The 24,589-nt window shown below is 36.9% G+C and overlaps 1 pseudogene across 1 annotated transcript; it reads left to right on the forward strand.

The window, feature by feature from the left end:
* Positions 1-7,533: 7,533 nt before the first annotated feature.
* LOC308614286 (olfactory receptor 11H6-like) lies at positions 7,534-8,476 on the forward strand (annotated as a pseudogene). The gene has a single exon. The product of its transcript is annotated as an olfactory receptor 11H6-like (transcript).
* The last annotated feature ends 16,113 nt before the right edge of the window (positions 8,477-24,589 follow it).

Genomic DNA, 24,589 nt, shown 5'->3' on the forward strand with positions numbered 1-24,589 from the left:
GACCTAGAAGAACTAAAGAGCAAACAAACAATGATGAACAACACAATAAATGAAATTAAAAATTCTCTAGAAGGAATCAATAGCAGAATAACTGAGGCAGAAGAACAGATAAGTGACCTGGAAGATAAAATAGTGGAAATAACTACTGTAGAGCAGAATAAAGAAAAAATAATGGAAAGAATTGAGGACAGTCTAAGAAACATCAGGGACAACATTGAACACACCAACATTTGAATTATAGGGGTCCCAGAAGAAGAAGAGAAAAAGAAAGGGACTGAGAAAATACTTGAAGAGATTATAGTTGAAATCTTCCCTAATATGGGAAAGGAAATAGTCAGTCAAGTCCAGGAAGTACAGAGAGTCCCATACAGGATAAATTCAAGGAGAAACACACCAAGACACATATTGATCAAACTATCAAAAATTAAATATAAAGAAAAAATATTAAAAGCAGCAAGGGAAAAACAACAAATAACATACAAGAGAATCCCCATAAGGTTAACAGCTGATCTTTCAGCAAAAACTTGGCAACAGTGGTCTTAAATGACAGAATAGGCCAGTTGGCCTTAATTGATATCTACAGGACAATACATCCAATAACAGCAAAATACACATTCTTTTCAAGGGCACATGTAACATTTTCCAGGACAGATCTCATACTAGGTCACAAAACAAGCCTCAACAAATTTAAGAAGTTAGAAATTTTATTAAGCTGTTTTTCTGACCACAACAGTATGAAACTAGAAGTTAATTACAAGCAGAAAAATGGGAAAAGAACAAACACATGGAGCCTAAACAACATGCTACTAAAAAACCAATGGGTCAATGATGAAATCAAAGAGGAAATCAGAAAATACCTCGAGGCAAATGAAAATGGAAACACAACTTCCCAAAATCAATGGGATACAGCAAAAGCAGTTCTAGGAGGGAAGTTTATAGCAATATAGGCCTTCCTCAATAAACAAGAACAATCTCAAGTAAACAACCTAATCTACCACCTAAAAGAATTAGAAAAAGAAGAACATACAAAGCCCAAAGTCAGCAGAAGGAAGGAAATAATAAAGATCAGAGAGGAAATAAATAAAATAGAGATTAAAAAGTAGAAAAGATCAATGAAACCAAAAACTATTTTTTTTGAAAATATAAACAAAATTGATAAATTTTTAGCCAGGCTCACTGAGAAGAAAAGAGAGGACCTAAAAAGGGAGACGCAAGAGGGAAGAGATATGGGAACATATGTATATGTATAACTGATTCACTTTGTTATAAAGCAGAAACTAACACACCATTGTAAAGCAATTATACTCCAATAAAGATGTAAAAAAAATGAAAGAGGAGAAATGACAAACCAATACCACAGAGATACAAAAAATCTAAGATAATACTATGAACAGTTATATGCCAACAAACTGGACAACCTAGGAGAAATGGACAAATTTCTAGAAACTTACAGCCTGCCAAGACTGAGTCAGGAAGAAACAGACAATTTGAACATACTGATCACTAGAAGTGAAATTGAATTTGTAATTAAAAAAAGAAAAAGAAAAAACTCCCAGCAAACAAAAGTCCAAAACCAGATGGATTCACAGGGGAATTCTATAAAACATATGAAGAACTATCCTTCTCAAACTATTCTAAAAAAAAATTGAAGAGGATGGAGCATCCCCAAATTCATTATATGAGCCACCATTACCCTGATACCAAAACCATATAAAACAGTACAAAAAAAGAAAATTACAGGTCAATATCTTCAATTAATATAGATGTAGATTGACTTTTAAAATTATTTGAACAGGAACACATGGAAATTAAACTGAATTTTTACCCTTTCCTTACATATTCCATACTTTCCATTTGCATAGAGAATGCAGTGGTTTCTTAGCACAAGTTTCTTTCATAGAGGAAAAGTAAATGTGTGACGTATTCCCCCAAGCAGTAGTAAAACTCACAGCTTTTATTGTTATTGCTTTGTGTAAACTGCATTTAGCATCCTTACCTTGCATATAATCTTTTGGTTGGGGCCAGTGTTTTTTACAGTTTATAGGATTATTATTTTTGGAAAGCAAACATGAACTTATGAATGTCACCATAATTCTCCTGTAATGTTAACTTTGCCCAAGGATTTAAGTGGACTAATTTGTCATTCTGATTTACATAATCCTTATATCACATAGGGACTATTGTCAGATTATATGTGTGGTTTATATATATGTGCAAATATGTATAAAACACATAAGTAGACATGTCAGCAGTATTTGATCCATTATACAAAGGGTCAATTTACGAGATAAGGGTACAATTTTATAGTTGTTTTTTTTTTTCTGATTCAGACCAAGCTCTAACTTTCTCTGTTAATCTGTGTGGAAGACAGAAAGATTTGAATTGGAATTCTATCAAATGAAAATGATTTACACATTCAATATACAATCCTATGTACCCAACTATATTTATATTTTAACATGTTTATGAGAATAATATTCATACAAATCAACACTGGTCTGTACTTTTCTTTCCTTTTGATATCTTGTCTAGTTTTGGATTCAGAGTAAAACTAGCCTCATAGAATGAGTTAGAAGGAATACTTTTTCTCCTTTATTTTTGAAATCCTATTCTTCAATTACTACCTCTTTTGTCTTAAATATATATTTCTTAGTATGCCATTTTAATTCCCCTTTTGTTTCTTTTTTTGTGTGTGTGTGGTACACGGGCCTCTCACTGTTGTGGCCTCTCCCGTTGTGGAGCACAGACTCCAGACACACAGGCTCAGCGGCCATGGCTCATGGGCCTAGCCGCTCCGCGGCATGTGGGATCTTCCCGGACCGGGGCACGAACCTGTGTCCCCTGCATCAGCAGGTGGACTCTCAACCACTGTGCCACCAGGGAAGCCCCCCCATTTTGTTTCTTTGCTACATTTTTTAAAGTTATTTTCTTAGTGGTAGCATCTTAACTTAAAACAATCTAGTTTGAATTAGTCTGAACTTAATTTCAATGGTAAACAAAAACTTTGGACCAATATAGATCCTTTCTCTCCCTTTTTCTTACTGCATTTGTCATAAAAATGACATCTTTATACATCATAGCCTTTTTACACAGTTTTATAATTATTGCTTTATGCAGTGATATTTTGAATCAGGAGAGGAAAAGAGTTACAAGTAAAAACACATTTAGATTTTATTTTATATTTACCTTCACCATTATCTTTACTGGTACTCTTTACTTTTTTGAATAGATTCAAGTTACTGTCCAGTGCCCTTTCATTTCTGTCTGAAGGACTCCTTTTAATATTGCTTGTAATGCAAATTTATCAGCAACAAATTTCTGTTTTTGCTTATGTGAGAGTGTCTTAATTTTTCCTTATTTTTTTCATTTTTTTTTTTTTTTTTTTTTTTTGCGGTACGCGGGCCTCTCACCGCTGTGGCCTCTCCCGCTGCGGGGCACAGGCTCCGGACGCGCAGGCCCAGCGGCCATGGCTCACAGGCCCAGCCTCTCCGCGGCATGTGGGATCCTCCCAGACCGGGGCACGAACCCGTGTCCCCTGCATCAGCAGGCGGACCCTCAACCACTGCGCCACCAGGGAAGCCCTTTCCTTATTTTTTGAAAGACAGTCTTGCTGGATATAAAATTCTTGCTTGATAATTTTTTTCTTTCAGACCATTTGAATGTGCCAACCTAGTCCACATCTGGACTCCCCTAAGGTAAGTTTCTATTAACTGCCGGTTTTTCCTATATATGGGCCATATGATTTCTTTGCATGTCTCTCTCTCTTTTTTTTATTTAAAACCAGATGTTTAAAAAATATAATGTGGAAAATCTGAATATCAAATTTCCCTCACTTCTCCAGGTTTTGTTGTAATTACTGTTTTTGTTGCTGATGCTGCTGCTGTTTATTTATTTAATGGCTTTTTTTCCCACTAATTCTGTGAAGTCTCTATCACATGTTATGTAGAGCTACTGAAGTCTCTGCTTGGTTAGCTTAGTGGGCAGGAGGGAGAACTTTACTACATATCTGGAGATATAGATATACATATAGATATATTAAAGCTCTAAAGGGTTCCTCAACTCACTCCTGTTAAATTCTGCAATTTAATACTTCAGTTCAAATATCAGAAACAGCACATTTCACCCTATGAAAGTTAAATAAATTCTTTGTTCCTAATGATAATTTTGGCAGAAATTAGTGCCAAGAAAATTCTTTGTGCCCTCAAACACCAAACATTTTAATGAATAAATCCTTCTGAAAAACTTGATGACTGTGCATCTTAGAATATCAATTTTTATGATGGAAGAGGCAATGTTACCATTTAAAAGACAAAAAAACGCTTCTACCTTACAGAAATGATGCTGAGAAAATGAGCAAGTTCAATTCATAGTCCACCAAAAAAACCTCTTTTGTCATTGAATGATATGTAGTCATTAGTAAATTGCTAGCAAGAGTCAGTCTCATTACAGATTGCTCCAAACCAATAATAGAAAAAAAACATGGTTAAATAGCTGATCTAAATGCATACATACCCATGTGCATATGCACACATATGCAAGTAATAAAAACAAAGGGGTTCAGAAGTTTGAGTCATCTCTCTCAGCAATTCCTCACTTAAAAGAAGCAAGAAAATTTCTTCTTTTTAAAATTTATTTATTTATTTATTTTTGGCTGCACTGGGTCTTTGTTGCTGCACACAGGCTTTCTCTAGTTGCGGTGAGTGGGGGCTACTCTTTGTTGCAGTGCTCGGGCTTCTCATTGCGGTGGAGAAGCAAGAAAATTTCAACAATCATGCCAACTTTCAGGGACATCTACTAAACACAGTTTGAAATACTCTAAAGGGCTAGATGGAGAGGAATCTTCTAGAAGTTTGGCATTTCACCACTTGCACCATGGTCTCCTGGGAACTGCTCACCATGAAATGATATTTATTTATCACTATCATGCTAGAAGCACAGAGCTGACCCAGGAGGGAAAGCCTTTTACCAAAAATCAAAAGGGAATAATCCTTTTCAAGCCAGAGTGAATCAATAGGAAAAAAGAATGAGAACTCTCATGACGTAACTCTGATATTGACAAATAAGAGAGTCCAAAATTTGTAGACAGACTCAAAAAATGAATAAAATTGAATGTAAAGGAGTAAAAGATAATCAAAAGCTTCATGTTCTAGCTAAGCTGGTATTGCTGTAGTGTTTGCACCATCAGGAGAGTAACCTGTCCATAGGACAAAATAAACATCTGCTCTAAAAATAACATGAGATGATCATTCACTACTGGAGAAACTGGGTCCCAAAGGCCAATTAATGGACTTCTGAGGGAAGGGAACATTTTGGATACAATTACCAATCTTCCCCCATAAATTCTCACTTTTGGAATTCATAGGAGACTATCTCCCTCAGGAGGAATAATACAGGTTTCAGAGTAACACAGATAAGTCTCTGTTGTACAGCAAATATGCCAATTTCTTTCCAAACCAGTATTGGTGTCCAGCAAGGTTAACCCCCTGTCTTGGCTGCTGGCTGCCAAGGATGCCATGCCCTCCGTCTTGCCTGCCTTTTGCTGCAGCAAAAACAGAAGATGACAAATCAGACCCATGAGTTCTATGAGGAGATGTGTTCAGAAGAGGTACAAGTATAGGACAGCTCTTAGGTGTTCATTTTAGCTTTGCCTTCTTTTGTGTGGCTGTAAAAATAATAGCATCTCAAGTTACATGAATTAATGTAAGGAGATTCATCCTTACAACCAAGAGAGCTGTGAATCAGTAAAATGAGGGAGATGAGAATGAGGTAAGAGCTTTAATGTACATATATTTTGTTCTTATTAACCAGGAGTTGTACCCAGTCAGAACCAGGTCTTTGGGTGAACAAAGAAGTTAGCAAAGTGACATCTGAAAATAACTGACAAAGCAGCTATGAAGAGCAGGCAGGAAAAAAAAAACTTCAGTTTTCTTTTAACCTGTGTTTGGCTCTGCCACAGAGCCGATGATTGTCTGCTGCCTCTGCAAGGAGGGAGAGCAAGGTGATGACTGAGTACTGCAGATGGATGAGTTCACTCCCACGTGGTTTATAAAGCCATTGGAATCCTCACACAAGAAATTATTTCTTGCTATTTTCACTCCTTCCTCATGGTTGCTTTGGCTTCTGGGTAACTCTCAACTCCTGCTACAGAGGAATTATTCACAGCTTTTGCTGTGCCATATATGATCTGTTCACAGACTGAAGAGGAGCCTTGCAAGGAAATGTGACATGAAAAATTCTGAATTTCTCTCATCCTTTGTGTCACTAGTTGCAATCATCAAGATCATCCTTAAAGCTATGACATTATGTGATCTGGAAAGTAATACATTTTATAACTAACACATAAATAAATATTCTTAGCTAGAATACTGTCATTGAAAGTTTCTGGGTCTGTATTCTGCACTTACATTTTCCTAAATAAGTATCATCACTCAATCATGTCACTTTGGGTCATTTTGGCACAAGTGATAAGTGTCCCTCACTAACAGAGGGGTGTCCAAAAAATAAGTTAATAAATTAAGACCAAATGACTGGCAACAGAATCAGGTGATTTCAATGGCTTTGTTTTTGCTTCTCTCACCATGGAAGTCACACAAAGTTCAAGACTAACTTTCACCCAGAAAAAGAAGCTCTTAATCCACTTACCAAAACAACCTTGTCCAGAGGGGCAATTATGGCTCCCACCACTGTCCTTGGTTCCCAGAGATCTCTGCTTATGACTATCTGACATTTATGATCTTCTCCATATATCCATAAGCTACAAGAATAGCAGCCTTTCTAGGAATCCTGACATCTCAGGCAAAAATCTCAAAAGTCTGTAATATACCAGATCCATTGCTCACTTTTTCTGTATTTTTCTGGTTTCAACATAGACCAAGATTTTACAGAAGTATTAAAACACCTGGTAAGAGATGGGACTATTATGTAGATGCCTAGACTTTCAAAGTTTCCTTGAGTTAACAAACCACGATGAACACTGCAGAAATGATGGCACATTTGACATTTGTCTGGGTTATCAAAACACCTTAAGAAGCTAACACTTATAACTCCAACACTGATCCAGAATAAAAGTGAAATTCACTAATTTCATTGTGTTATTTGTTACCTTTCTCCTCCTCTCGTGATGCCTAGCATTTGTGTCTCTAATTCAAGAGATCCACAGAATTGAAATTCTGTGTCCAATATTAAGGGTCTATATATATTATTCTATAGATACAAATATAAAATGTTCATACCTATTTATATTTTCAAGTACTGTCATTAACCTTCTCCAAGCTGCTTATTGCATAAGATCCTGTCTTTTGCCGGATCCGAGAAAATACTCAAAGAGGAATGAGAAAGTACAAAATTCAAAGTCTGATCATATAGAGCATTCTCAAAGTTTGACAGTCTTCAGCAGTATAGTTACATTATTTGTTTAATAGAGTAATAGAATCTGAGGGACTTACGGATCTCTGAAAGGAAATATTCCTGAAGATTAGAGAATAAGGTCATCTTTGTCACTGTCATTCTTTCCTCTCCACCTCTTAGGAAGCCATGAATGTGTCAGAGTCAACACAGGGACTGAATTCATACTCCTGAGCTTTCCCTACACTAGAGAGGTTCAGGTCCTCCTCTTTGTGCTGTTCTCCATGTCTTACATCCTGACACTGATTGGGAATGGAGCCATTGTCTTTGCAGTGAAGCTTGATCACAGAATTCACATGCCCGTGTACACTCTGTTGGCAAACTTTTCATTCCTGGAGATTTGTTACATCAACACCACTGTTCCCAACATGTTAAGGAACTTCCTATCTGAAATCAAAACCATCTCTTCCACTGCCAGCTTCCTCCAGTTCTACTTCTTCTTCTCCATGGGCATCACTGAGACCTTCTTACTGCCCCTCATGGCTTTTGATTGGTACTTGGCCATCTGCCGACCTCTCCACTATCCTACCATCACGAGCAGCCATCTGTGCATGAACTTGGTGGCCCTCTGCTGGGTAACAGCGTTCCTCTGCTATCCAGTCCCTATCTATTTTATCACACAACTCCCCTTTTGTGGCCCCAATACTATTGACCATTTTGTCTGTGACCCTGGTCCCCTATTGGTCCTGTCCTGCATCCCTGTCACTGGAATTGAGCTTTCTTGTTCTCTATTGAGCTCTCTTATTATCTTCATCACCTTCTTCTTCATCTTTTGGTCCTACACTCTGGTTCTCAGAACAGTGTTGCATGTCCCTTCAGCTGCTGGCAGATGTAAAGCCTTCTCCACCTGTGGTTCCACCTGGCTGCAGTGTCTCTGTTCTATAGAACCATCATGATGATGTACATCAGCCCAACCTCTGGAAGTCCAACTGGGATACAGAAGATTGTAACCTTGTCGTACTCATCAGTGACCCCACTTGTAAACCTGCTCATCTACAGTCTCTGGAACAAGGACATGAAAACTGCCTTGAGAAAAATTCAGATGTGCACAAAAATTAGCCAAAGCAAATAAGAGCTTATGAGTGGACCGAGATCACAGTATTTTTTCCTCACTTCTATTCCAGCTTAAAAAGTAGGTCTTTACCTACTGGCACCTCGAAACACAAACCCAAATACATCTACTTCTGCCTGGTCAAGTATGGACAATAGTACAAGCAATTAAACCAGACCTTACCTTCAAAATAGGACTTGACAGACACTAACTTGAATAACCTGGATCTGAACTTTAATCTCTTCTCCTATCCTGACCGCCCATAACTACTTGCCCTTTTATCTGTGATCACTCTCCTCTATTTTGTGCATACATTCTTACACTTGGTTTCTCTGGCCTAATGATCTCTGCTCTACTCCTAGTAGAAGAGAAGAGCACACACACCTTTTTAGCTGAGATTTAAGGAAATTAGTGCCAATCAAATCATAATTGAGCCAAAATTGTGATTTAATTGACATCCAAAGACTAATAATGATCTAAAGCACTGCCTATTTCATAATTATTTGGGGAGCTCTTTAAAAGAATAGATTCCAAGGTCTTTCTCCAAACCTCCTAATTCAGAATATAAAGTAGACCCCAGAAATCCCTATTTTAATGCTGCCCAGGTGATTCTGGTGCACATAGACCAGCACCAGTCCACACAGTGATCTTACAGAGCCACTATTTTAAATAAATATGTGACATAGACAGAGAAATAAAAATCTTATATTAGTTGGGAAAAGTGAAAGAAGTTACAGTGAGTATATAGGTAACTCGAACACTCATGACAGTAGCAGTAGAAATTTCTTCTCCTGCCTCTATTTTGAAATCCTCCATTTATTGAATAAGAAATAGATTATATTCTTCTTACCTTTTCCTACCTGTGCAAGATAATTAACATACCTGGAAATAGGTTTACATTTAAAAAGAAGATTAGCATGTAGTGGCAATATACTTTCAAGTTAGTTTCAAGTGAAGAAAGGTTGAGCTGAGCACACAGGCCAAAATGGATCATATGGTAGCTCTATTTTTAGTTTTGTAAGGAACCTCCATACTGTTCTCCATAGTAGCTGTACCAGATTACATTCCAATCAACAGTGTAGGAGGGTTCTCCCTGTTCTCCACACCCTCTCCAGCATTTATCATTCATAGAATTTTTATTTTTATTTTGGCTGCACCATGCAGTATGTGGGATCTTAGTTCTCTTACCAGGGATTGAACCCATGCCCCTTGCATTGGAAGCATGGAGTGTTAACCACTGGACTGCCAGGGAAGTCCCAATTGTTTGTTGATTTTTTGATGATGGCCACTCTGACTGGTGTGAGGTGATACCTCATTGTAGTTTTGATTTGCATTTCTCTAATAATTAGTGATGTTGAGCATCTTTTCATGTGCTTTTTAACCATCTGTATATCTTCTTTGGAGAAATGTCTTTTTAGATCTTCCACCCATTTTTTGATCAGGATGTTTGGGTTTTTTTGATAATGAGCTGCATAAGCTGTTTGTATATTTTGGAGATTAATCCCTTGTTGGAGAAAACCATAATTCGAAAAGTTACATGCACCACAATGTTCATTGCAGCACTATTTACAATAGCCAGGACATGGAAGCTACCTAAATGTCCATCAGCAGAGGAATGGATGAAGAAGATGTGGTACATATATACAATGGAATATTACTCAGCCATAAAAAAGAATGAAATAATGCCATTTGCAGCAACATTGATGGACACAGAGATTGCCATACTGAGTGAAGTAAGTCAGACAGAGAAAGACAAATATTGTATGATATCACTTATATGTGGAATCTAAAAAAAGGTACAAATGAGCTTATCTACAAAACAGAAATAGAATTACAGATGTAGACAATAAACTTATGGTTACCAGGGGGTAAGGGGGGTGAGAGATAAATTGGAAGATTGAGATTGACATATACATACTATTTATATATAAAATAGATAACTAATAAGGACCTACTGTATAGCATAGGGAACTCTACTCAATATTCTGTAATGGCCTACATGGGAAAAGAATCTAAAAAAGAATGGATATATGGATATGTACAACAGATTCATTTTGCTGTACACCTGAAACTAACACAACATTATAAATCCACTATACTCCAATAAAAATTAAATTTAAAAAAGGGAAGCAAACAAAAAAAAGCCAGTGATTCTAAGATACTGAGATGAAGACACATGCAGAGGAATTTTATGACACATCCAGGTGATTTGACTCAACTATTTGGTCATAAATGAGTTAGTCACTTGGCATCTGGGGTTGACACATTTTATTCATTCATTCATTCAATAAACATTTATTTACCTCTTTGATGTGCACTGGGTTTACATCTATGTAGAAGATTAAGTCCAAGCCTTTGTGAAACTTACATTCTAGTGAGGGAGACAGATGATAAGAAGTTAAACACATAAATCTATAATTACTAATTATAACTACCAATTCCAGTAGTTATAATAAATGTAAAAACAATAAAGGATAAAGAAAAAACAATTTGGTAACTGTATGTGGTGATGTATGTCAACTATAACTAGACTTATTGTGGTAATCGTATCATGATATTTACATATATTAAATTATATTGTACACCTGAAACTAACACGTTATATGTCAATTATATCTCATTAAAGCAACAACAATAGAGATTGGTTCAAAATGGCGGAGTAGATGGACGTGCGCTCACTCCCTCTTGTGAAAGCACCAGAATCACAACTAATTGCTGAACAATCATCAACAGGAAGATACTGGAACTCACCAAAAAAGATACCCCACATCCAAAGACAAAGGAGAAGCCACAATGAGATGGTAGGAGGGGCACAATCACAATAAAATAAAATTTTAAAAAATCAAAATCAAATCAAAATCAAATCAAATCCCATAACTGCTGGGTGGGTGACTCACAAACTGGAGAATACTTATATCACAGAAGTCCACCCACTGGAGTGAAGGTTCTGAGCCCCACATCAGTCTTCCCAACCTGGGGGTCCAGCAACAGGAGGAGGAATTACCAGAGAATCAGACTTTGAAGGCTAGTGGGATTTGATTGCAGGACTTGGACAGGACTGGGGGAAACAGAGACTCCACTCTTGGAGGGCACACACAAAGTAGTGTGTGCATCAGGACCTGGAAGTAGGAGCAGTGACCCCACAGGAGAACTGAACCAGACCTACCTGCTAGTGTTGGAGGGTCTCCTAAAGAGTCAGGGGACAGTTGTGGCTCACTGCAGGAACAAGGACACCAGCATCAGAAGTTCTGGGAAGTACTCCTTGGCATGACCCCTCCCAGAGTCTTCCATTAGCCCAAAGAGCCTGTAGGTGCCAGTGCTGGGTCGCCTCAGGCCAAACAACCACAGGGAGGGAACCCAGCCCCACCCATCAGCAGACAAGCGAATTAAAGTTTTACTGAGCTCTGCTCACTAGAGCAACACCCAGCTCTACCCACCACCAGTCCTTCCCATCAGGAAGCTTGCACAAGCCTCTTAGACAGCCTCATCCACCACAGGGCAGACAGCAGAAGCAAGAAAAACTACAATCCTGCAGCCTATGGAATGAAAACCACATTCACAGAAAGACAGACAAAATGAAAAGGCATAGGGCTATGTACCAGATGAAGGAACAAGATAAAACCCCAGAAAAACAATTAAATGAAGTGGAGATAGGCAACCTTCCAGAAAAAGAATTCAGAATAATGATAGTGAAGATGATCCCGGACCTCGGAAAAAGAATGGAGGCAAAGATCAAGAAGATGCAAGAAATGTTGAACAAAGACCTAGAAGAATTAAAGAACAAACAAACAGAGATGAACAATACAATAACTGAAGTGAAAACTACACTAGAAGGAATCAATAGCAGAATAACTGAGGCAGAAGAACGGATAAGTGACCTGGAAGACAGAATGGTGGAATTCACTGCTGCGGAACAGAATAAAGAAAAAAGAATGAAAAGAAATGAAGACAGCCTAAGAGACCTCTGGGACAACATTAAATGCAACAACATTCGCATTATAGGGGTCCCAGAAGGACATGAGAGAGAGAAAAGACCTGAGAAAATCTTTGAAGAGATTATAATTGAAAACTTCCCTAATATGGGAAAGGAAATAGCCACCCAAATCCAGGAAGTGCAGAGAGTCCCATACAGGAGAAACCCAGGGAGTAACACTCCAAGACACATAGTAATCAAATTGGAAAAAATTAAAGACAAAGAAAAATGATTAAATGCAACAAGGGAAAAATGACAAAAAACATACAAGGGAACTCCCATAATATTAACAGCTGTTTTCTCAGCAGAAACTCTACAAGCCAGAAGGGAGTGGAACTATATATTTAAAGTGATGGAAGGGAAGAACCTACAACCAAGATTACTCTACCCAGCAAGGATCTCATTCAGATTCAATGGAGAAATTAAAACCTTTACAGATAAGCAAAAGTTAAGAGAATTCAGACCACCAAACCAGTTCTACAATAAACGCTAAAGGAACTTCTCCAAGTGGGAAATACAAGAGAAGAAAAGGACCTACAAAAACAAACTTAAAACGATTAAGAAAATGGTAATATGAACATACATGTTGATAATTACCTTAAATGTGAATGGATTAAATGCTCCAACCAAAAGACACAGACTCGTTGAATGGATACAAAAACAAGACCCATATATATGCTGTCTACAAGAGACCCATTTCAGACCTAGGGACACATACAGACTGAAAGTGAGGGGATGGAAAAAGATATTCTATGCAAATGGAAATCAAAAGAAAGCTGGAGTAGCAATACTCATATCAGATAAAATAGACTTTAAAATAAAGAATGTTACCAGAGACAAAGAAAGACACTACATAATGATCAAGTGATCAATCCAAGAAGAAGATATAACAATTATAAATTATATGCACCTAACAAAGGAGCACCTCAATACATAAGGTGACTGCTAACAGCTATAAAAGAGGAAACTGACAGTAACACAGTAATAGTGGGGGACTTTAACACCTCACTTACACCAATAGACAGATCATCCAGACAGAAAATTAATAAGGAAACACAAGCTTTAAATGATAACAATAGACCAGATAGATTTAATTGAAATTTATAGGAAATTCCATCTGAAAACATCAGATTACACTTTCTTCTGAAGTGTACATGGAACATTCTCCAGGATAGGTCACATCTTGGGTCACAAATCAAGCCTCGGTAAATTTAAGAAAATTGAAATCATATCAAGCATCTTTTCTGACAACAATGCTATGAGATAGAAATAAATTAAAGGGAAAAATGTAATAAACACAAACACATGGAGGCGAAACAATACACTACTAAATAACCAAGAGACCACTGAAGAAATCAAAGAGGAAATCAAAAAATACCTAGAGACAAATGACAACAAAAACACGACGATCCAAACCCTACGGGATGCAGCAAAAGCAGTTCTAAGAGGGAAGTTTACAGCAATACAATACTACCTCAAGAAACAAGAAAAATCTCAAATAAACAATTTAACCTTACACCTAAAGGAACTAGGGAAAGAAGAAGAAACAAAACCCAAAGTTAGTAGAAGGAAAGAAATGATAAAGATCAGAGTAGAAATAAATGAAATAGAAACAAAGAAAACAATAGCAAAGATCAACAAAACTAAAAGCTGGTTCTTTGAGAAGATAAACAAAATGGATAAATCTTTAGCCAGACTCATCAAGATAAAGAGGGAGAGGACTCACATCAATAAAGGTAGAAATGAAAAAGGAGAAGTTACAATAGACACCATAGAAATACAAAGTGTCATAAGAGACTACTACAAGCAACTCTATGCCAGTAAAACGGACAACCTGGAAGAAATGGACAAATTCTTGGAAGGTATAACCTTCCAAGACTGAACCAGGAAGAAACAGAAAATATGAACAGACCAATCACAAGTAATGAAATTGAAACTGTGATTAAAACTCTTCCAACAAACAGAAGTCCAGGACCAAATGGCTTCACAGGTGAATTCTATCAAACATTTAGAGAATAGCTAACACCCATCCTTCTCAAACTCTTCCAAAAAATTGCAGAGGAAGGAACACTCCCAAACTCATTCTATGAGGCCACCATCACCCTGATACCAAAACCAGACAAAGATAGTACAAAAAAAGAAAATTATAGACCAATGTCACTGATGAATACAGATGTAAATATCCTCAACAAAATACTAGTGAACAGAATCCAACAACACATTAAAAGGATCATACACCATGATCAAGTGGGATTTATCCCAGGGATGCAAGGATTCTTCAACATACACAAATCAATCAATGTGATACACCATATTAACGAATTGAAGAATAAAAACCATATGATCATCTCAATAGATACAGAAAAAGCTTTTGACAAAATTCAACACCAATTTATGACAGAAAATTCTCTAGAAAGTGGGCATAGAGGGAATGTACCTCAACATAATAAAGGCCATATACAACAAACCCACAGCAAACATCATTCTCAATGGTGAAACACTGAAAGCATATCCTCTAAGATCAGGAACAAGACAAGAATGTCCACTCTCACCACTATTATTCAACACAGTTTTGGAAGCCTTAGCCGTGGCTGTTAAAGAAGAAAAAGAAATAAAAGGAATACAAATTGGAAAAGAAGAAGTAAAACTGTCACTGTCTGCAGATGACATGATACTATACATATAGAATCCTAAAGATACCACCAGAAAACTACAAGAACTAAATTAATTTGGTAACATTGCAGGATACAAAATTAATGCACAGAAATCTCTGGCATTTCTATACACTAACAACGAAAGATCAGAAATAGAAATTAAGGAAACTCCCATTCACCATTGCAACAAAAAGAATAAAATACCTAGGAATAAACCTACCTAAGGAGGTAAAAGACCTGTACTCAGAAAACTATAAGACACTGATGAAAGAAATCAAAGATGACACAAACAGATGGAGAGATATACCATGTTCTTAGATTGGAAGAATCAACATTATGAAAATGACTATACTGCACAAAGCAATCTACAAATTCAATGCAATCCCTATCAAATTACCAATGACATTTTTTACAGAACTAGAACAAAAAATCTTAACATTTGTATGGAGACACAAAAGACCCAAATAGCCAAAGCAGCCTTCAGGGGAAAAAATGGAGCTGGAGGAATCAGACTCCCTGACTTCAGACTATACGACAAAGCTATAGTAATCAAGACAATATGGTACTGGCACAAAAACAGAAATATAGATCAATGGAACAGGATACAAAGCCCAGAGATAAACCCACACACCTATGGTCAACTAATCTATGACAAAGGAGGCAAGGATATACAGTGGAGAAAAGGCAGTGTCTTCAATAAGTGGTGCTGGGAAAACTGGACAGCCACATGTAAAAGAATGAAATTAGAACACTCGCTAACACCATACACAAAAATAAACTCAAAATAGATTAAAGACCTAAATGTAAGGCCGGACATTATAAAACTCTTAGACGAAAACACAGGAAGAACACTCTTTGACATAAATCACAGCAAGATCTTTTTTTTTTTTTTTTTTTTTTTTTTTGCGTTATGCGGGCCTCTCACTGTTGTGGCCTCTCCCGTTGCGGAGCACAGGCTCCGGACGCGCAGGCTCAGCGGCCATGGCTCACGGGCCCAGCCGCTCCATGGCATGTGGGATCCTCCCAGACCGGGGCATGAACCCGCGTCCCCTGCATTGGCAGGCAGACTCTCAACCACTGCGCCATCAGGGAAGCCCGCAAGATCTTTTTTGATCCACCTCCTAGAGTAACGGAAATGAAAACAAAAATAAACAAATGGGACCTAATGAAACTTAAAAGCCTTTGCACAGCAAAGAAAACTATAAACAAGATGAAAAGACAACCCTCAGAATGGGAGAAAATATTTGCAAATGAATCAACGGACAAAGGATTAATCTCCAAAATATATAAACAGCTCATGCAACTCAATATCAAAAAAAAAAACAACCCAATCAAAAAATGGGCAGAAGAACTAAATAGACATTTCTCCAAAGAAGACATACAGATGGCCAAGAAGCACATGAAAAGCTGTTCAACATCACTAATTATTAGAGAAATGGAAATCAAAACCACAATGAGGTATCACCTCACACCAGCCAGAATGGGCATTATCAGAAAGTCTACAAACAAATGCTGGAGAGGGTGTGGAGAAAAGGGAACCCTCTTGCACTGTTGGTGGGAATGTAAATTGATACAGCCACTATGGAGAACAGTATGGAAGTTCCTTAAAAAACTAAAAATAGAATTACCATATGATCCAGCAATCCCACTAGTGGGCAAATACCCTGAGAAAAACATAATTCAAAAAGACACATGCAACCCAATGTTCATTGCAGCACTATTTACAATAGCCAGCTCATGGAAGCAACCTAAGCGCCGATCAACAGACAAATGGATAAAGAAGATGTGGTACATATATACAATGGAATATTACTCAGCCTTAAAAAGGAATGATATTGGGTCATTTGTAGAGATGTGGATGGACCTAGGGACTGTCATACAAAGTGAAGTAAGTCAGAAAGAGAAAAACAGGGATCGTATATTAGTGCACATATGTGGAATATAGAAAAATGGTACAGATGAACCAGTTTGGAAGGCAGAAATAGAGACACAGATGTAGAGAACAAACATATGGACACCAAGGGTAGAAAGCAGAGGGGTGGTGGGGGTGGTCGTGGTGGTATGAATTGGGAGATTGGGATTGACATGTATACACCAATATGTATAAAATACATAACTAATAAGAACATGCTGTATAAAAAATAAAATTAAAAAAAGAATAAAGGATAGTATGAATATAGAAATTGTTGGGGTGGGATAGGGCATAGTTTAGATCCAAATGGTTAGAGGGTGCCTTTGTTAGGAAGTGATATTTCAAAGTAATATAATATAGCATGCAAAGATCTAGGGCAATCAAGTCCCAAGTAAGTAGAGCTAAAAGCCTGGGGTTTTCAAAGAATAAGAAATGTTGATTTGGCTAGCGAGAAGGAAAATGGTATATGAGGCTGGACAGGTAGGCAGCAACAAATCATCTAGAACCTTCTAGGCCACAATAAAATGTGCTTTATATGAACTCCTGGGGAAGCCTGCTCAATACTATATACTAAGAGGAAGGCTTAATAAAAATGTCTCCTTAGTAAAATCCATACCTTCATAAGCTCTTCTTATCTTAGAACTACCTATTTACTTAAATATTCATTTATATGTGCCTTTATTATACTATATTCCACCTTGTTCCATTAAGGATCTGATGTACTAAAGTGCACTAAAAGAAAGAGTAAGAGAAATATGAATTTAAAAAGGAAAAAGAAGATGATGATTTGTGGACTATAGGATATTATGATGGCATTAAGTCAAGCCTATAAATGTGTTATGAACTCCCTTTAAAACAAAGTGTGGAATCATCAAAAAGCATCTTCAGTGTTGAAGTTTTTTCAAGTGTTCAGCTATGATTCTCTATAAAGTGTTTTTTTGATTTAAAAAATGAAGTGGAGAATGGGGACACATTATCTGTTATATGATTTTCATTAGCTGTAAGAAGAAAATAAGTCGGTTCACAGAGAAAGCTAAATTACTGGCATCTAGTTCTGTAATTTCTTTCATACAAAGGAGACTAAGAGATATACTAAACAGTGGTTCCCCAAAATATCTGACATATATACATATAGTTCAATACACCTGCTTCTTATAGCATTTCTTAATAAGATTCAAAGACATTATATAGAAGTATAACTCAGTGGAAGCAATTCTTTCCAGATCTAAGAACTGTGGTCCAAATATCAGCTTTCTGATGATCTGCCTTAATCCAAAAGTCTGACCCTCACCTCACCCCTGCCAGAATGGCCATCATCAAAAAGTCTATAAACAATAAATGCTGGAGAGGGTGCAGAGAAAAAGGAACCCTTGGGGCTTCCCTGGAGGGGCAGTGGTTGGGAATCCGCCTGCTAATGCAGGGGACACAGGTTCAAGCCCTGCTCCGGGAGGATCCCACATGTTGCGGAATGGCTGGGCCCGTGCACCACAACTACTGAGCCTGCACTCTCGAGCCCACGAGCCACAGCTACTGAGCCCACGAGCCACAACTGTTGGGGCCCGTCCACCTAGAGCCCATGCTCCTCAACGGGAGAGGCCACCGCAGTGAGAACCCTGCGCATCACAGGGAGGAGTGGTCCCTGCTCGCTGTAACTGGAGAGGGCCTGCACACAGCAACGAAGACCAACACAGCCAAAAATAAAGAAAATAAAATTAATTAATTAAAAAAAGAAAAAAGGAACCCTCCTATACTGTTGCTGGGACTATAAATTGGTACAGCCACTATGGAGAACAATATGGAGATTCCTTAAAAAACTAAAAATAGAATTACCATATGATCCAACGATCCCACTCCTGGGCATATATATCTGGAGAACACTCTACTTGGAAAAAATACATGCACGCCAATGTTCCTAGTAGGAGTATTTGCAATAGCCAAGACATGGAAACAACCTAAATGTCCATTAACAGATGAATGGATAAAGAAGATATGGTATATATATACAATGGAATATTACTCAGCCATAAGAAACAATGAAATAATACCTTTTGTAGCAACATGGATGGATCTAAACATCATCTTACTAAGTAAAGTAAGTCAGAAAGTGAAAGACAAATACTATATGATATCACTTATATGTGGAATCTAAAATATGATAAAATGAACTTATTTACAAAGCAGAAATAGACTCACAGACATAGAAAACAAACTTATGTTCACCAAAGGGGAAAGTGGGGGAGAGATAAATTAGGAATTTGGGATTAACATATACACACTACTATATATAAAAGAGATAAACAACAAGGACCTACTGTATAACACAAGGAACTATATTCAATATCTTGTAATAACCTATAATGGAAAAGAACCTGAAAAAGAATATATACACATATATATGTATAACTGAATCACTTTACTGTACACCTGAAACTAACACAACATTGTAAATCAATTATACTTCAATTAAAAAAATAATCTATTATAGGATAATGCTTTGGTTGACTGATTTGAGGGAGGATCTAAGGAAGTGGTGGTTTGCTCCAGATTGGATTTTGTCAAAGCAAGGGCAATTCTATGACTAGGTATCTCAACAAATTTTATCTATAGAGAGGGGAGAGAAGAAGGAGAATAAGGCTGTAATTGGTTTTTTAAAAACAAAAGTAGCAGATGCTCATTTTAGCCAAGAGAGGAAGATATCTGGTATTTTATGGCTGGCACAGTGACTTTGCTTTTTTCTATGCTTAGACAAAATTATAAAGTAGCTTTGTTTTGTCCCATGTTTGTGTCCAATAACAGAACAGCATGACCTAGCTGAGAGTGTCTGATCAGCTTGTAATAACTTTGAGGTCTAGTTGTGAATGTCAGATCAGTTATGGTCATCTGGGGCTGCATTTATCCCCTTCAGGTTTGTAAGATTCTTCATTGGCCACATGGTAGGCACATTTAGGGGAGTTAGAGATAGACTTATTGGTTGATTAATTAATCAAACAATCAGTTGATTTGTTAATATTTCATTCTATCTGTGAGCATTTTATTTTATTATTTTTTTGTGAGCATTTTAAAGTAAGGAAATATATTATTTCATCTTGCATAGAAAAAAAAACACAGAAATTAAGGAAGGTCCCAAGGGAAGTGACTAACAAGCATAGAGATGTCTCTTGACATTGTTTTCCTTTTAGCAACAATAAATGGATCCTCAAGGATCAGAAAAAGAGGACTTCCTGGCAGGCTCTGCTTATAATCCCTCCATCCTTCAGCAAACACATTCAAGTATCCTTATCACAACAGTTTCCACCTCTTTTCTCCTCTCTGGTTATTGTCAAGAAGACTATCTCTTCTCACTAAGAAAATTAAAAAGAAACTTTTGAGAAGCTTCAGCTTAGAATTCCCTTTGCTGATCCAGGTAACAAGGTTATGTAGTGTTTAAAAGAGTAAAAAATCATAATCTACTGGCTTTTACCCACAGCTCTCTTCAAATTTGCTATGGCCAAACACATACAACCAGTACTTCATAAGCTCTTGCTGGTCAGGCAATGGTCAAGTTACTTCCATAGGAATTTATCTCCTTCAGTTATCTTTATAACAGCCCTTTAAAGAAGGCATAATTATGTGCATTTTATAGCTAAGGAAACTGAGTATTAATTTCCTATGACTAGTAAACAAAAGCTCTTAACTCTAAATCCAATGCTTTTTCTATCATACACAGCTGCCTACCACTCATCCCAGTCTGAAAAATTATCCTTACTTTTAAGTATTTTCCAGAAACAGATTATCCAATGTTACAGATGTGGCAGCCCCCTCACTGAAACCATACAAACGAACTAAAAGAGGGAATTGAATTGTGATGAGACATCTCTGGCTTGGCTGTAGAGAGAGGGTCAATAAATGGGTACCAAGATTTCTACTATACTGAGCTTTGAGGGGAAATTAAAATATCAGTGAATGTCTTCCTTGCACTGTGTGTGGCATGGCCTGGCTCACTCTGACATAGTCTATCTCAACTTTTCCAGGGTTGACTAATTTAACGAGTAAACCAAAAAACAAGGTGATTGTTGTTAACTCAGTCTAAGTGGTCTGGGTACATAAACACAGACACCATTGTACCCATGTTCATAGTGCGCTCTGTAGTCGATACAGGGTGAATTTACCAGCCTTTTTCTGTTTGTTTGTTTGGTTGTTTTTTTTAACAGCTTCAACTCAGACTTGAGGCAAGTAACATCAGTTTCTTTTGTACAGAGGAGCTCCATAATAAAAGGTGAGTAGCAATACAGTCTAGTTAAATATATCAGATTGAGCATAAAATGGCGATGGGGCTCCTGTTTTCTAGAACACCTTCCTGTTCTCTAGAACAGCTTTGTAAAACTTCCTGGCACAGAATTGCTGAGAGGAAAAGGTTTTACTTAAAAGTCTAACATGATCAGTTTTTCCATTCTTAAGGAGTACTCTGTTGCTGCTTGGAAAATGGAGGGTAGAAGGGCAAAAGTAGAAGCAAGGAGCTGTGTTAGAATGCTGCTGCAGAAGTCCAAGGAAGAAAAGATGATAATGTGAACTTGAGAGATGACAGTAAAGACAGAGGAGTGCATGATATGAACCATACTTTAGAAACAGAAGCACCCTGCTGATGAATTGGATGTGAGGGGTAAAAGAAATGTAACCCTGAAATAGACTAGACCAGAAAAAGTAAGTTCTTGAACATTAACTAAGCCACTTAAAGTGCTAAAAATATTTTGAAAAAAAATAAAAATAAAAAAATAAATAAAAAATAAATAAAAATATTTTGAGATGATCATCAAAATGATTAGCACAAAATATATATATATAAACTTTTAGAAGCATCCTGCAAAACACTTTGATTAAAAATGCCCCAACCACAATTAGTAATAAATTATTTTGACCTATTGAAAACTGGGTGACTTTTCTCTAAATTGGTGTTAAACCTGTAGACCTAGAAAGGACTTTTTAAAAACTTTATGGAATTTAAAGTTTATAAGTGACCTTCACATGTTATACCCAATTTTCTTTTGAGTGACTCCTTCTATTCATTAGCAGTTACTGTATCCTTATGGCTCTAACATTTGTTAACAGCCTCATTCAAAGAACAGGACATTAGAAAAAAATGCTTCAGAAAAGCAGAGAGTTGTTTCAGAAAATACCACATTCTGCATATATACACAATGGAATACTACTCAGCTATAAAAAAAGAATGAAATAATGCCATTTGCAGCAACATGAATGGACCTAGAGATGATTATACTAAGTGAAGTAAGTCAAAAAGAGAAAGACAAATATCATATGATATCACATGTGGAATCTAAAATATGATACAAATGAATTTATTTACAAAACAGAAACAGACCCAGTACATAGAAAACAAACTTATGGTTACAAAGGGGAAAGGGGGTGGGGAACGGATATATTAGGACTTTGGGATTAGCAGATACAAACTACAGTAAGTCCCCTACATACGAATGAGTCCCATTCCAAGGGTGCATTTGTTAAGTCCAATTTGTTTGTCAAGTCCAACAAAGTGTGCCTAGGTAACCAACTAACACAATCGGCTATATAGTACTGTACTGTAATAGGTTTATAATACTTTTCACACAAATAATACATAAAAAACAAACACACACACAAAATAAAGAAAACATTTTTAATCTTACAGTACAGTACCTTGAAAAGTACAGTAGTGCAGTACAACAGCTGGCACACAGGGGCTGGCAAGAAGAGTTACTGACTGGAGGAGGGAGAGGAGGTGGGAGATGGTTGAGCTGAAGGATCATCAGCAATAGAAGACAGAGGGAAAGCTGCAATTTCACTCACGCCTGACGTTCACTCACGTTTGCATCTTTGAAAGTTCACAACTTGAGGGTTTGTATGTAGGGGATTTACTGTACTGAATATAAAATAGATAAACAACAGGGTCCTACTGTATAGCACAGGGAACTATATTCAATATCCTGTAATAAACCATAATGGAAAAGAATTTAAAAAAAAGAAAATACCACATTCTGAATATTTTCATCCTCAATGAGAATAGTGTAAAATAATGCAAATATACATTAGATATTTCATGTCTGGTTTAAGTTCACCTTCAAGAGATGAATGTTTGGTATCTGAAACTTAATCTCAGTCCCTAGTCACATGTCCTTAAAATCAGATAGGAAAGGGCATTTAGAAAGTATAAGTTTATGGTACAAGAATCAGAACTTGTTCCTCCCACAGCTGTGGCACTAAAAGACCTCAGGTAATACAAGATATAAACTACCAGGATCTTGGGAAGTTTTATTGGACACATGAGTCCCCCGTGTCATTGAAATCATATAAAATCCAGAACTAGATCTGGCTCAGAGATGGAAGTTTTTGTACACATTTTATAAATTTTGAAATATTAATCAGTTTACTAGTCTCCTGTCACAATTTTTCTTCCTCTCCAAAAACAAAACAAAAATACACTGTAATCAACTACCTGTCCCCTGACACCTTCTGCCATTTATTCAGGGAGGTCTTATTGCTTTTGAATATTTCAAATAGACTACTGTCAGTTTCCTTGGATAACTATGCCAACTCTCAAAAATAATTTATGATTGACTGATTGATTCCAGATAATGGAAAATAGATAAGTTTTGTGTTCCTTATACATGTCCTATTTACTGAGGCTATAATAACCAAGACCAAGGTCTGAGTGCAGAATTATTTAACAAAGTTTTTTTAACTCAGAAAAGTATAAAGCTATTATGCAAATGGCTAACCATCCAAAGTCATTCTGCCAAGATTGGGAGAGAGAGCAAAATATTTTTTAATTTTCTCTTCTTTTCAAGTTTCTTCCTACATGTACCTTAACATTAAATCAATAATATCATGTTCTACAGTTTATATAACTAGATTAGGAACCAATGGATTTTGCATAGTCATATTCCCAACCCAGATAATCAAAGACCTGTTTCAACAAGACCAGATTATTGTTGATCCTTTCTCTCAGTTGGGGGATCTCTACCCTAAGTGGCTGGGAACTCTATTAACAGAAGTGAGCTGCGGTTATTTCCTACAATTAATTTGAATGTTTTACTCCTGAAACTGGTAGATTGCATTACCAAACAGAATCAGTGCATTAGTTAAGTACCTCAAAAGAGAAAAGTGATTGCAGTAGTCCTGTTCCTTGGCCACACAATCTAAATCAGCTTTGTCCACAAGTAGCTGTGTTGGCATGATCTCTTTCTGGAAGCTAAAACAGTGCATTTATTCATTCATTTTATAAATATTTATTAAAAGCTGTCTAAGTGCAAAGCATTATGCTAATTCCCAATCACTTCTTATAAAGTAACTTCTCAGGCAAATTGATTTTGAGCTGATGACAAAGTTCTGTTGAAACTTGCTGCTCAGGAAATGCTCCTGAGTGACCCACTTCAAAGAATTCTCTCCTGAGAGAGGCATATAAGAAACGTAGGAGTACAGTAAAGACATGTCTTCTTTAAATCATAAGGCTGATCGCAACACTCAAAGCTCATATAAGATAAAGGTGGCTGCAAATTACATCATGCATTAAAATGTTCTCCGAAACCAAGTGTGAAGACAGTTTTCGTTGTAATTTCCAGAAT

The sequence above is a fragment of the Mesoplodon bidens genome (genome assembly GCF_964165515.1).
Source record: "Mesoplodon bidens genome assembly, chromosome: 3".
NCBI lineage: Eukaryota > Metazoa > Chordata > Mammalia > Artiodactyla > Ziphiidae > Mesoplodon > Mesoplodon bidens.